The 13,937-nt window shown below is 45.3% G+C and overlaps 1 pseudogene; it reads left to right on the forward strand.

The window, feature by feature from the left end:
* Nucleotides 1-11,583: 11,583 nt before the first annotated feature.
* Nucleotides 11,584-13,488, forward strand: LOC125943632 (uncharacterized; annotated as a pseudogene).
* Nucleotides 13,489-13,937: the final 449 nt, after the last annotated feature.

Genomic DNA, 13,937 nt, shown 5'->3' on the forward strand with positions numbered 1-13,937 from the left:
GTCGGCGTCGCCGTGAGGTTCTGTATGACGTCAGTGGAGATGAAATCGTCGCCGCGCGCCGCCGAACGCTGTATGTGCGAATCAAAGGGCGCGAGGGACGCGCGCTTGCACGGGGAGTGAACGCACGGCGGAGAACAAACGCGCGTTCTGTGCCGTGCTCCCTTAAGGGCTGCAGAAGTAGGCGTCTCTTTCCTCCTTTACAATCACCATAAATGTAGAGCAAACGCGCCTTCTTCTGACGCACGAAAGGCCGTGGGGGGAGGGGGAGGGAAGGGAGGCGACGTTTAGCTGTGGCACCAAGTGCCTATTTATATCAGAGGCTCCGGCAACAGTCACCAACGCCGCATGCATTTTGAGCGAACGCGGGCAAAACGCCGACGGCGTCGACAACACTTGTGCGTGTTGCCGGTGCTGCGGCATGTCCAAGTTTATACAGCTGATAAAGCTACACTATAATTACTCCGTATGGCTCTCTACAAATTTGCTATCGCAATTGATGCTTCGCCTCTCAGGTGAAACTGCGACAACTTTTTTCTTCGGATCTCTTTCTTTCTCGTTGTACCTCGTTTTCTGTCACACTGAGCTAGAAGCTGCTTACGTCGGTCTCCGATCGAAATCGGACACTTCGATTACGATTTGCGGATCACGACCGACTGGATTCGGATCGAGGCTCAATTGCGATCGAATGTGCCCGTGTGACACGGGTTTTACTATGAAACAACACCCGTTCGGGGGCATTCAGTTAGTGGATCCAACAATCACAATCTGCCGCTCTGAAGTCAACTACGCGAAACTATTGCGTGCCCGCCGCACAGGTCAATTCTGCAGAGATCAGTGCACCAGTATCGAGGCAAACACTTGCCTCAACGTATGTGGGAAGCTAAAATAGCAGCGAGCGAGATGTCAACACACAAGCGGACACGGATTTTTCACTCGGCGCTCAAGCATACACATTCGAGGCCGTCAAGCAAAGCGCGAGAGGCTGGGCAACCACTTCAAACAGCTCAGATCGTAGCTTAAGTACACCACACTAACCACAAAAAGAAAAAGAACTAGCGAACTGACGTGAACGCCGCACAAGAAGCCTCCATGAGCTCGAATCGCTCGGCGCGAACGAGCGACGCGCATGCACGATGATCGAGCGCCAGAGCGCTCCGGCGCGAGCACATACAACGTTAAAATGACAAACAATGGTTCACTTACATGATCGTTGAACCATGGGACAAAGCTTTGTGTCGTCAATCCAGCCGCTGTCCATGAGGTGGACCCGAAACAACGCCGCTTGCCGCACCGTCGCCCACGACTACAGCAGTACGGCTCCTTCGCTGGCCTTCAACCTAAGGCCAGTCATGCCGGCGCAATCACGTGATCAAACATGGCCGCGCCCGTGCGCCGCTGCTGAAAACCGTCTATACATTGCGTCATCAGTTGCGCTAGCGTCTTTGTTCCCGTGCGGTAGCTGTGCAAGTCGATGTTGGCTTTATCGCGAGCTGCTCGTTAACGGAAGTCGTTGAGTACGTGTATGATGATGTGTGGTGTTTTATGGCGCAAGGGCCAGTTATGGCCAAAGAGCGCCATGCCAGTGTTTGTGAGTGTGCAGTGGAACGATGAATTCTGAGAAGTAGATGAAGTGTGGCTGTAAAGGGGCCTAAAAATAATCGCTGTAAAATGCGTAAAATATACATGCACTAAAATCATGGCAATGACTAATGAGGTGTACTTTGAAATGAAGAATGCACTGAGAAAGAATGACACGATATTTAAAATATTTAAGATGTAGTAGTTGGAAAGAAGCACTACTGCCTAAACAAAGCCCTTGAACCACAAGGGCCTGGAGGCATGTGCTTATACAAAACTACCATCACAGCGGCATCCTCTGGAGAGAGGATGCGCTATGAATTTATTGGGCTTATAACATGCAGTACCACGTCATTTAAGAAAGCGAGGACTGCTTTAGTGCTAAACAGCGGTTCCTCACCAAGGACCATACTGGGATGCAGAGGGACATGATAGCGGTAAGCTAAAGGGAAATGTTTTTTTTTCTATCTGCTTCGGCATCCCGACACTCCAGGAGAACGTGGAGGACGGTTAGCCTCTCACCACATCTACCACAGGTTGGTGGTTCATCCCCGGTCAACAAAAAACTATGGGTGCCAAATGTATGACCTATTCTGAGACGACAGAACAGGACATCAGTTCGCCGTGTTCTCGTTGCGGAGGGCCAGAAACCTAACTGTGGCTTAATCAAGTGAAGCTTATTATTTGTTTGTGCATCCCACAGACGTTGCCACTGGCTTCGCAATTTCTTACGGAAGAAATGTTTCAAATCTGTTGCAGAAACAGCAGCTGTAGGATTGGTAGCGTGCGATGTTATTGACGTAGCCATTCGGTCAGCTAGCACATTACCCTGAATGCTTCTGTGGCCAGGCACCCAGCATATAATGATATGCTGGTTAGATACATACGCTCTACACAGTACGGAATAGAGCTCAATAAGTATAGGATTTTTCTGTTTACAGGGTGACTTTAAAGCGTTTACGACACTTAGAGAGTCTGTAAATATGATTGATTTTTGAAGTTTAGATTTCCTTATATGCCTCACAGCTGACAATAAAGCATAGGCCTCAGCCGTAAAGATACTTGCTTCCGGGTGGAGTACACCGGATTCCGAGAAGGATGGGCCGACGGCTGCATACGACACCCCGTCACGAGACTTAGAAGCGTCTGTATAAAACTCTGTGCATGTGTACTTGGACTGGAGTTCAAGGAAATGCATTTTGATATGTGCCTCTGGTGCACGCTTAGTGACCTCCACGAATGATGTGTCACACTCTATTAGCTGCCACTGCCACGGCGGTAACAGTTTCGCTGGAGCCATAAGACAGTGTTCAAGCAACGGAACACCCATTTCCTCACCAAGATTCCGCACACGCAAAGAGAACGGTTTTGTCGATGCCGGTCGATTTTGGAAGAGTGTGGCAGTGGTCATGTCGTTTATGGTTGAATAAGAGGGATGTTCAATGTTCGCATGTACTCTAAGAAAATATGTAAAACTATTATATGAACGCTGCAGATGAAGTGACCACTGATTCGACTCTACGTAGAGGCTGTGGATCGGACTTGTTCGGAAAGCACCGGTCGCGAGGCGGATGCCCAGATGGTGAACGGGGTCTAGAATTTTTAATGCACTTGGCGTTGCGGAATTATAAATTATAGCTCCGTAATCAAGGCGTGAGCGGACAAGACTGTTGTACAAGTTCAGTAGGCATTTTCGGTCACTGCCCCATGTTGCGCGCGACAAAATTTTTAAAAGGTTCATCGTCTTCAGACACCTTGCCTTCAAATATTTAAGATGGGGGATAAAGGTAAGCTTTGAGTCTAGAATTATTCCCAGGAATTTATGTTCACTGCTCACGGATAGTTCCTCTTGATTAATCGTGAGATTTGGCACTGCTGTCATGCCTCTTTTGTTTGAGAAAAGTAGGCACGTAGTTTTCTTTGCATTTATTTTAAATCCATTTACATCAGCCCATTTAGACAGTTTGTTTAATCCAAGCTGTACCTGTCGTTCGCAGATAGCAATGTTGCATGATTTGAAACCTATCTGTACATCATCGACATACACAGAATAAAACATGCTGCGTGGAATAACTGTATACAGCGAGTTCATTTTTACAATAAAGAGTGTGCAACTAAGCACACCCCCTTGTCGCACGCCAGCCTCCTGGGTGAATGTTCTAGATCAAACATTGCCCACTCTTACGGGAAACGTGCGGTTAGACAACTAGCTTTCGACTGTGTTTAACATATTTCCACGGACCCCCATCGCGGAAAGTACTCGCAGAATCCCGAAGCGCCATGTCGTGTCGTACGCTTTCTCTAGATCTAGAAAGACCGAAAGTAAAAACTGTTTATGTATAAACGCATCTCTGATGTTTGCCTCGACGCGAACAAGGTGGTCTATTGTTGACCTACCTTCTTGGAAGCCACACTGGAAGGGGTCTAGTATTTTGTCATTTTCTAGGAAACAGATTAGGCGCCAGTTTATCATTTTTTCGTACAACTTGCACAGGCAGCTTGTTAGCGCTATTGGCCTGTAGCTGCTAGCTAAGGACGGGTCCTTGCCTTGTTTAAGAATCGGGATGGCTATGGCTTCTTTCCACAAGGAAGGAATATATCCAGCCGCCCACATGGCATTAAAGAGAGAGAGGAGTGTTGTCAGTGTTTCGGGGTGTAAGTACCTAATCATTTCGTAGATGATACGGTCGCCACCTGGCGCTGAGTTGTTGCAACAAGCCAGAGATGCTTTAAGTTCGGCTAAGCTGAATGGTCGGTTGTAAGCCTCATTTGATGAACCTTTGCGATTAAGGGGCTGCCGCTCTTCGCGTTCTTTGAACTTCAGGAAAGATTGTGTATAGTGCGATTCACTCGATACATATTCGAAGTGTTTGCCTAGACTATCCGCCTGGTCTTCCAGGCTATCACCTTGGCTATTTACTAAGGGTAGGGGATGTGACTCCCGACCTATTCATTTATTTACCCTATTCCAGACTTTCGTTTCATCTGCATACGAGTTTATGCTGGAGATGTACTTTTCCCAGCTCTCTCTTTTAGCACGTCTGCGCGTTCTCCTGCCCTGCGATTTTGCTTGTTTAAAATTAATCAAGTTATCGCCTGTTGGGGAGTTGCGAAACAATCCCCAGGCCTTGTTTTGCCTTTTTACGTGTTTTTTGGCGTTCCTCGTTCCACCAAGGCAGGCGACGCTTATTAGCTAGTCCATTAGTTTGTTGTATGCACCTTTCTGCAGCGTCAGTGATAAAACCTGTTATATACGCCACAGCATCGTCTATGGTAAGAGAGGCAATGTCATCCCGGCCTAAATATGTTATTTCTTTAAAAAGTTGCCAGTTAGCAGAGTTAACCTTCTATCGGGGAACATGTGGCGAGCAACCATCTTGTTTTATTAAGCTTAGTATAATTGGAAAGTGGTCGCTCCCAAAGGGGTTCTTCAAAACGTGCCACTGCAGGTACGGAATTAGTTTACTCGACACGATACTCAAATCTATGGAGGAGTATGAATTATGCGCCACGCTGTAGTACGTTGGCTCTTCTTTATTAAGTAAACATGCTCCCGAGGAAAAAAGGAAGTTTTCAATTAGGCGACCTCTTCCATCACAACGCGAGTCTCCCCACAAGGTGTTATGTGCATTGAAATCTCCGAGAACTATGTATGGCTCCGAAAGTTCATTTATGTAGTTTTGAAATTCAGTTTTATGTAGCTGATAATTGGGAGGGATGTATATAGAGCTGATAGTGATCAGCTTGTCAAACAACACCCCTCGGACAGCAACTGCCTCTAGGGGCGTACGAAGTTTTGATTCCCGGCAGGCAATACCTCTATCGACTACAATAGCCACACCACCGGAAGACACGACTGTGTCATCGCGGTCTTTACGAAAAATGGCGTATTGCCGGAGAAAGTTTAATTGTGTAGGTTTAAGGTGTGTCTCTTGAACACACAGCACCTTAGGATTAAACCTGTGTAGGATTTCTTTGACGTCAACGAGGTTGTGTAGGAGTCCTCTGACGTTCCATTGTATTATTTGTGTATTCATGTTGAAAGTGTTTTTGTGGTGTGTGTAAAGGAGACTAACTTAAGCTACAGAGCCCTTGTCGGGCCCTGTGATGCGGGCTTTTTCTTTTTTGGAGCGATCGCGAGATTCTCGCGGCTCCTTTGGCGCTTGCGGCGCTGTTTGGCAGGTTGTTGTGTCCATCGCCACTTGCGAGGCGCTGGACACGCGCTCTTGCGAGCGGTTGTTTTGACGGGAAGGCCTCGTTTCGAGGGACGAGGCCCTTGAGGCCACCAGCCCGGAGGTCGATGGCCCCTTCTTGTGAGTTGGCGGAGCAGCGCGAGCTGCAGCCGCCGGGGGGGGGGGGGGGGGGGGGGCGGATGACCCCGCTCTGGCGGGGCCTACGCGCTCGGCGCGAAATAGAGACCGGCCCATCCCGTGCCGGGAGCCGTTGAAGCGCGCCGAAAGCTGCTGAACGCGCTGCCGGTCGAGTTCCACCGCAGTGTAGTTTCGCGCTTTGGCCAACGTGACGTTGCTAAGCCGCGCGCGCGCGCGCCTTGTCGGAGTATATCTGCGCCTTTAGTGTAACTGTAACGTCGCCTGTACTCGCTGAATGAAGGGCTTTGAAGGGTAGCTGGTGGAATGCAAAGGACGGAACGAGAACGTAGGTAGTTTCATAATGAAAGCTTAGATCCATGCATGCGAAAGCGAAGGCGGCGGCCAGCGACGAGTGGTGCTGTCAGGCGAAACACGTTGCATGTGTTGTTTTCCTATTCGCTCGGATCGGCAGCCGCAGAAAATTTCGTTCGTCGCCCGGAAGTCCCCACGAGATTATATCCAGACTATCGATGGCCGTTTTCAATTTGTCACATAGCTCCGCCAATGTGTTCTGTCTTCGTCTCGGCAAGCACGTCAAGTGCACTTTAAGAACCCTAGGTGGTAGCAATTTCCGGAGGCGTCTCTACGGTGCACCTCATTGCTGATCTCTCTTTGGGACGTTAAATCAAACCAAAGTTAGGTATTCTTCCGAGTTTTAGGTAGCAAACATGGATAGTGAACGCTTATTGAGGCGGCCTGCAACAGTTACCGTTCTTTAAATGCGGTGTCAGGAAAGTTTCCACCATGAGTAGGTCATATTTATTGTGTGTTTTAGAAGTGCGCGGAGGTTAGTTCCGTCTGCGAGTACAGTATATATTCCTTCAGTGAGCCCTGCGGCGCGTTTTCCCTTTGAGATCGCGCAATCGGTGCATTCCGCATGTGGAACCATATTTTAACTTAGCTATGAGCGCATGCCCTCAGCATTCAGTCTTTAAAAGAGGTTGTGTGGTGAGTTAGCTTTTAGTATTGTGTGTAACAGTAATTGTTGGGTCATCTGACCATTTAGCGTGCACGAAACATCCCAGTCTAGTAATTGAGAGCATTCAGTTGTTCCAGAACCAAGTGTAGTACAAGGCAACTGGGCATATCGAACCAGCTTGCTTTTTTTAAATTTATTTTTCTGCAGTAGTAACTCTTTCTCCAGTAGGTCCTTCGCTTTAAGGACTGTGTGTCGCTGCCATCACATGCAATAAAACGGGGCAAAACTAATTTTTAATTAGTTAAATAATTTTTAGATGCGTCGGTTCTATGTTGATCCTCGCTTCTTTCCTGCAGTTCGAACTTTATCCAGGGTTACCACTCATGCTGACTTAGTGGCCACAACAGAAATTCGTTTTTGGTTCGGAACCAGTCGAGCATAACCGTGTGTGACTCCCGGCTAACAGAAACTCAAGGTGATGACTTCACAATCCAGGTGAGTTGTTTTAAACATTTCATCCCTAGCTTTTCTAAGATGCCTGCTAAGCTTGTTTGCATCTTCAGATAATACATAAAAGGAGTCGGGATTCGAAGCACTTTTGCTCTCAACGGCCACATTTGACTACGAAGTTAATGAAGCTGAAGTGCTAGCTCCGAAATATCTTTCCCACTCACTTTTAGTAGCACACAGTGCAAGTGTGTAATTCCCTTTTTGACCATTGCAGATAGTAAATTTTAATGGGAATTGTACCTTCAGTGTCTCACTTTCTGCACATGTTTGTAAATAAGTTGCAGATTGTAGATATAAAAGCATTCCAGTAAACCTATCGAGTTGTTTAGGTAGCTTTGTTTTTTTGTCAAGCTGCCACCATGTGCTAGCTGCAGCCGAAGATGTGTAATAAAATGTAAGTACAGCGCTCTGTATGAGTTATGATTTGGAACATTTCCGATGACGCAAAATTCGATGCTAATTTCTGTGGAATTTTAAATTCATTGCTGTTGCAGAGGTCAAGTCCACTCAAGTGCCCCGTAACATGCAGAATGGCATACAAGTGCAGCATATGCCAAGCAGTTGCCAAAGCTTTGCCTCAGTTCTTGAAGCATGCATCTCTGCACAAAAATGAAAGCAGCCTTCAAATTCGCTGTCCTTTCTCTGACTGCTGCAGAGCGTTTAGGAAAGTTAGCTCCTTGAACAGCCATATATTCAGATCTCACAAGCGTGTTGGTATTCCGGCGGCTGTAGTAACTTGCAGGAGCGTGTCACTGACCTGCACCATCGATACATGCATACAGACATGCCGAGATGTCAAGTCCTTATTGAGTCACCTGAAAAGGCACATCACTGAAGGGAAGAATGTTTCATGCCCCTTTGTTGCTTGTTCACGAATGTTTGCAAACAAGTCCACATTTTCCTCCCACATTTCACGATGTCACAGGCACGCTTTTCAACCAGGTGTATGCGAGTCTTATTTAGAGGGCATCTCTGCAGAAAGGCACATGGAAGCACAAACTAATCTTGAAACGGAGACTCACAGTGCTGGCTTGGAGACATGTTCACCTGAGGAACAGCGGAGTGAGGACTGCCACTCAGAGGTTGATGGAAGCAAAGAAGAGGTGACTGAAGGTGCCATGCACCAAGATTTTCTATGTACTGATATTACAGATGCTTTTGGACATTTCTATCTGCGTCTCCTTTCAGAGAGCTTAGTGCCCTCAAGAACAGTTCAAGTCATTTCTGAGGCAATTTCTTACCTCCAAAGCAACAATCTTGACAACATGGCTGATGCTTTAAGGAGAAAGATGAGAGATGCAGGCTTGAATAGAGAGTTCATTGAGCTCGCTGTCAAAAGTATGCTTGAAAGTGATGTTATTGTTGGCCTGCACAGCAACAGTGGAGCTTTTCGGAGCACTTACTCTCGCAGGGAGTATTTTCAAAGCAAATTCAATTATGTGCAGCCAGTAGCTGTGCGTCTTGGAAAAAACAATCAGGATGCTCATTTTCATTATGTCCCAATAATTGAAATGATAAAATCGTTGCTAAGAGATACCTCAGTTCAAGATCAGTGTATGAATCTGGAAGTTCATGAACCAGGTGTACTTAAGGATTTCACTGATGGGAAGGTCTTTCAGTCAATACCGCTGTTTCAGGATCACCACACTGCTTTGCGTTTCATTCTTTTTCAAGATGCTTTTGAAGTGGTAAATCCTTTAGGTTCAGCAAAGAAGAAGCACAAAATTCTAGCTGTATATCTGCTGCTTGGAAACCTGCGTTCTTGGAACAGAAGTCGTATCTGTGCAGTTCAGTTAGTGCTGCTTTGTAAAGAAAGTGACATTTTGTCCTTCGGGCAGGAGAAGGTGTTTGCTACATTGATTAGTGACATCAAAAAGCTTGAAGCTGGCTGCACGTTGGTGGACAGCGTTCCCACATATGGCACTGTGGTGGCAATTCTGGGCGACAACCTAGGCAGCCACAGTATTGGTGGATTCATGGAAAATTTCAGCACAGCTGAATACATGTGCAGGTTTTGTTTAGTAAAGCGCGAAAATATGTTTGAGAAAAACATTTCTGACACCAATGAGCTAAGAAATGGAGTGAACTACAAAGAGGCAGTGAAGAAACTCCAGAATGACTGTACCCTTCTTTCATGCAAAGGCATTAAATTTGATGCTTTGTTTAATGGCCTAAAATACTTTCACGTTTGTGCTCCTGTGCTCCCTCCATGTTTAGCACATGACCTGTTTGAAGGTGTGGTATCGTACGATCTTGCGTTGATGCTGCAATACTTCATCACCAAGCAGTAATGGTTATCTGTTGAAGAACTGAATAAAAGGATTCTTTTATTCAAGTTCAAAGGAGTAGACGCGAACGACCAGCCAGCAGAGGTTTCTAAAACATTTAAAAAGCTGAGTGGACACGCAATCCAGAACTGGAATATGCTTCGGTTTTTACCCTGCTTTCTTCATGACAACGTGTGCAGAAATGACCGTGTATGGGAGTTAGTATTGATGCTAAGTGAACTTGTTCAGTTGGCGTGCGCTCCAGCAATAAATATGGCCATGGTAATGAGGCTGAAAGATTTGATAGAAGATTACATTGACCGAAGAACTGAGCTCTTCCCTGGTACACCTCTGAAACCGAAGCACCATTACATGATTCACTACCCCTATCTCATTACTCAGTTTGGACTGCTTATTAGGTTATGGACTATGCGTTGTGAAAGTAAGCATGGCTGTTTTCGCAAGTACATAAGAAGTGCCCAGAACTTCAAGAACATCACGCTAACACTTGCTGAAAAACACCAGCTTCTTCAGGCGTACAGGGAAAGTACCTGCCGCTTTGAAAGAGACTGAGTGATCGACTCCACATTTCTTTTTTGCCCCAGTTTGTTCAGTGTCGAAGTTCAGGAAGCCATCAAGACTTGTGGACTACTAGGAAGAGAATTGTATTGCACATACCAAGCTGAATACAGGGGCATCAAGTACAGCAAAGACATGGTCGTGATTTTGGTTCGTGAGGAAAGCAGGCTGGTGTTTGGCCGGATCATTTTCATTTTATTGCTAGACAACAAAATCTGTTTTCTTGTTCGTGTCACTTGCTCTGTTTTGGAACCTATGATGATGACATATTTCTTGCCGGGTCCAGAATCTGGGACACTGAAGTGCATTTCCGTTCAAGACCTTCATGATTACTATCCACTTGAGTCATATGATGTTGGCCATCCAAAAGTCACAGTCATGGCACTGAAGCATGCAGTTTTAGATAATTGCTAAATTTTTTTCAGCCCAGAGGACTTCATGTCATTTGTTCAGGAGTGGCTTCCAGCACTCAGCGAGGAGGACTTCACAACCATTGGTCAGAAACTGGAGGAGTTAGGAGTAAAATGTGCAGAATACTTCAGATATCTACAAGAGTCAGACTTAGACTTCTTATCCCCTGTACAAAGGCGCATCCTACTTGAAAAGTTTCAGACCATCAGTGCTGCTCCTTTCTCACCTGGGCAGAGTGGCAGTTGTGCTAAGGTGACTTCAGATGCCAACTCACAGCTAGATGAATGGGCTGAGAAATTTTGCATCCCTTAGGAAATGTTTCCGTCAACTTTACTTCAAGCATGCAAATCACAAGAAAGGCCTACAAAAGCTGATCTGAACCAGATGGTGGGAATGCTGAGTTCTCTCATCCTGGATAAGCATTCAGCGCCTGGCAGACGGAACCTGAGAATAATTGCATCAAAAGTTGTGTCAATGTACCCCTCACCATTTCAGGATTTGCTACAGGGTACGGTTGTTCGTACGGGAGTTGAGACATTGATGTGGAAGCTCGAAAACTGCATCAACAACAAGAAGAGACCAATTGCACATGTGCTGCCTGCAGAAATTGTTGATGACCCAGACTCATTCCAGCCACGTCCACGATCTACCCGTGACTCCTATGGTTGCATAGCATGGCAGCCGGAGTTACCCAGTGGAGAAAGTTTGTTGACACAGCGGGAAAAGCAGCAGCAGCTCCTTTCTGAGTATGCTAAAGTGCATCCCAACAAGCAGCTCGTCACTCGTTTAATGATTGAGACGTATGCATCACAAAGACTGACCATTAATCAGTCGGGGAGTGTGACAGAGGTAAAAAAAAAACTGGCCATTTTTGTTTACTGAAGACTTCCTTCTTGAGCATTCCAAGGAGCTACTTGGTACTGAGGTTTGCCAAAGAATTGATGCCAGCATGGAAAGCATTGGGCTTCGTGTATATCGTTATGCTTATAGTCAGATGAAGAGGCCAAAGGTGAAGAAATTCTCGAAGAAATTGAACAAGCCAAGAACCGTCTCAAGAGTGTGACACCAGAACATGAAGGTACACCTGTTCTCCTCCTTGCCCTGTTTGACGAGGATGAAGAGCTCATCTACAAGACTGTTGAGGCAAGCTTAAAATTTTCTCTTCTGCTGCCATCTGGCAGAGAAGTGCTTGTGCATGCAGAATTCAGGTGTACATTGCATGTATGTATAAAAAATTCCACTCTCTATACCTGCATTATTTTACTGGCAAAATGTTACAATATAGTTAGGGCGGTGATATTTAAAATCTGCTGTCATAATTTTTTTCAGTCTTTTTGAGCTTTGCACATTTTGTTCATTCAAGGTAGAGTGCTTTGAGAGAGACTCTGGGAGTAGGTGTCAAGAAAAATACAGTAGTATGGCACTGACGTATAAAGTGTTCAAAACAATTCACGCAAAATGGTTTAAGGCCTCGTCCTACAGAATATTCAGCGTTGGCGTTGTCAGGGAAAAATCACGAGCATGCCTCTGGCAGGGCACTGATTGGCCGGTGGATTGTGTGGTGTTGCGATAATGTATGAAACGGCAGAGTTGGCAGGACCAGCCAGCTCATCTGACTTCATTGAGATGGGAGGTCGAAATGGAAATCGTACTCTTAGGGCCCCTTGGATCCCCTATTGAGACACTGCTCCAGAGGCACATTCGTATGGTTTGGTTAAAGTGGCACTTCATATCTGGTAGTCTCGCGAAATCTGGTAGCTTGTATGCTAATAAGTTTGTGCGAGATGATATAGCGGCACAAATTAAGGGATTATGAAGTGAGTAGAAAAGTGCACGTGATGTATGCGAATGAGGGTCTGCAGACGGGAGCCGTTAACGCAGTTGCACAATACCCTTTAGGGCACAGCTTAGGTGTCCCCCAAATTTTGGTCGTGATAAATTTCTTATAAAAATATCTCTTTAGTCCACCTTAGAAACAAATATATTTGACTGCAACGATTAAACGTTTCTGTATGGTTTAAAGACATTGTTCTCTGCCTGATTTTATGTCTTAATGTAATTGTGAAGCTGATAACAAAAGGCAGTCTTCACAAGTGTATTGGCTTTTGCATGTGGTTTATCTTGTCATCTTTATAACATGATGGATGGCCTGTAATAAAAGTAATTACTCTTTAGTATCCACGCAAGCACAACCACACAGCTACACATGAAAGCTGTGCACCTTCCACACAAACTACGATTTGAATATGAATTCGTCCCGGTGCATATTTGAACCCAGAACCTTGATAGATTCACCTAAACATCGGTCTCATCCATGACATGTATCTTAGTTATTTGGGTGCTTCACAGGTGCAGCCATGTCATCTGCTGCTATCTCCAAATATGCTGCATATCTCGTCCATGGCTGAACAAGATTTTGAAAGCGTAAAAATGCAATTGCTTTGCATAGAGTATGATCGTGTACATTCGAACAGGAGTTGCCACAATCTCATTTGTATTTCATGCAGCAAGATACCAGTTTTTGAATGCCTTCCCTCTGTCTTGCTTTGCTCATTTTGCAGGAGACCGCCCATGATGATGACTTGGGAGACGTGCCAGTGACGCCCATAATATGTATGAAAGGTTAGATTTTGGAATCATTGACCATCTCTTGGTGTACTGATGTTCCTTTATTCTCTTTTTTCTAGGACCAGGTCTCTTTGAGGCAGAAATGTTTACTGTCTGTGTGGATGGTGTTGCGATATTGACTACTCAGCGGGCTGCAGCTTTCAAAGTCATGTTCCTCTTATACTTCGTTCTTAACATAGAGTATCCACCTGAAGTGGCTTTGACATTGGAGTTTGCGCAGAGGTGAGATCTTTCCGATGTATGTTCGCATTGACCTATTGCATTTCTGACGGTTGCACATATTTTCGAGAAACATTGCTGGTAGGCTGTTTTACTGCTTTTAGGCCTTTAGAGAGGGTGGGGAAAAACTTTAAAAATTGGGGTTGCTAGCGATTTTAACCCATTAGGGACTGCAGAAAAACAGGCAGTTCTGGGAGGTGCTGGAAATATATTTAATACTATTGCACTGTCTTGCTATAACATATATCAAAATGGAGCTATGGTAATATATTTTCAGGGACGAAAACTGAAATTTTATACATAAATTAAGAAGTCTCGATACTAAAACTTTCTAAAAACCAAAGTTGGAATTGCTTCAATATCGAAATAAAACACAAAAAAATTCTAGAATATACAAAACACGATACACCTACTCTTTTCTAACTGAGACAAAAACAATTAGTCTTTATCCACAAC

This window comes from Dermacentor silvarum, chromosome 2 (genome assembly GCF_013339745.2).
Source record: "Dermacentor silvarum isolate Dsil-2018 chromosome 2, BIME_Dsil_1.4, whole genome shotgun sequence".
NCBI lineage: Eukaryota > Metazoa > Arthropoda > Arachnida > Ixodida > Ixodidae > Dermacentor > Dermacentor silvarum.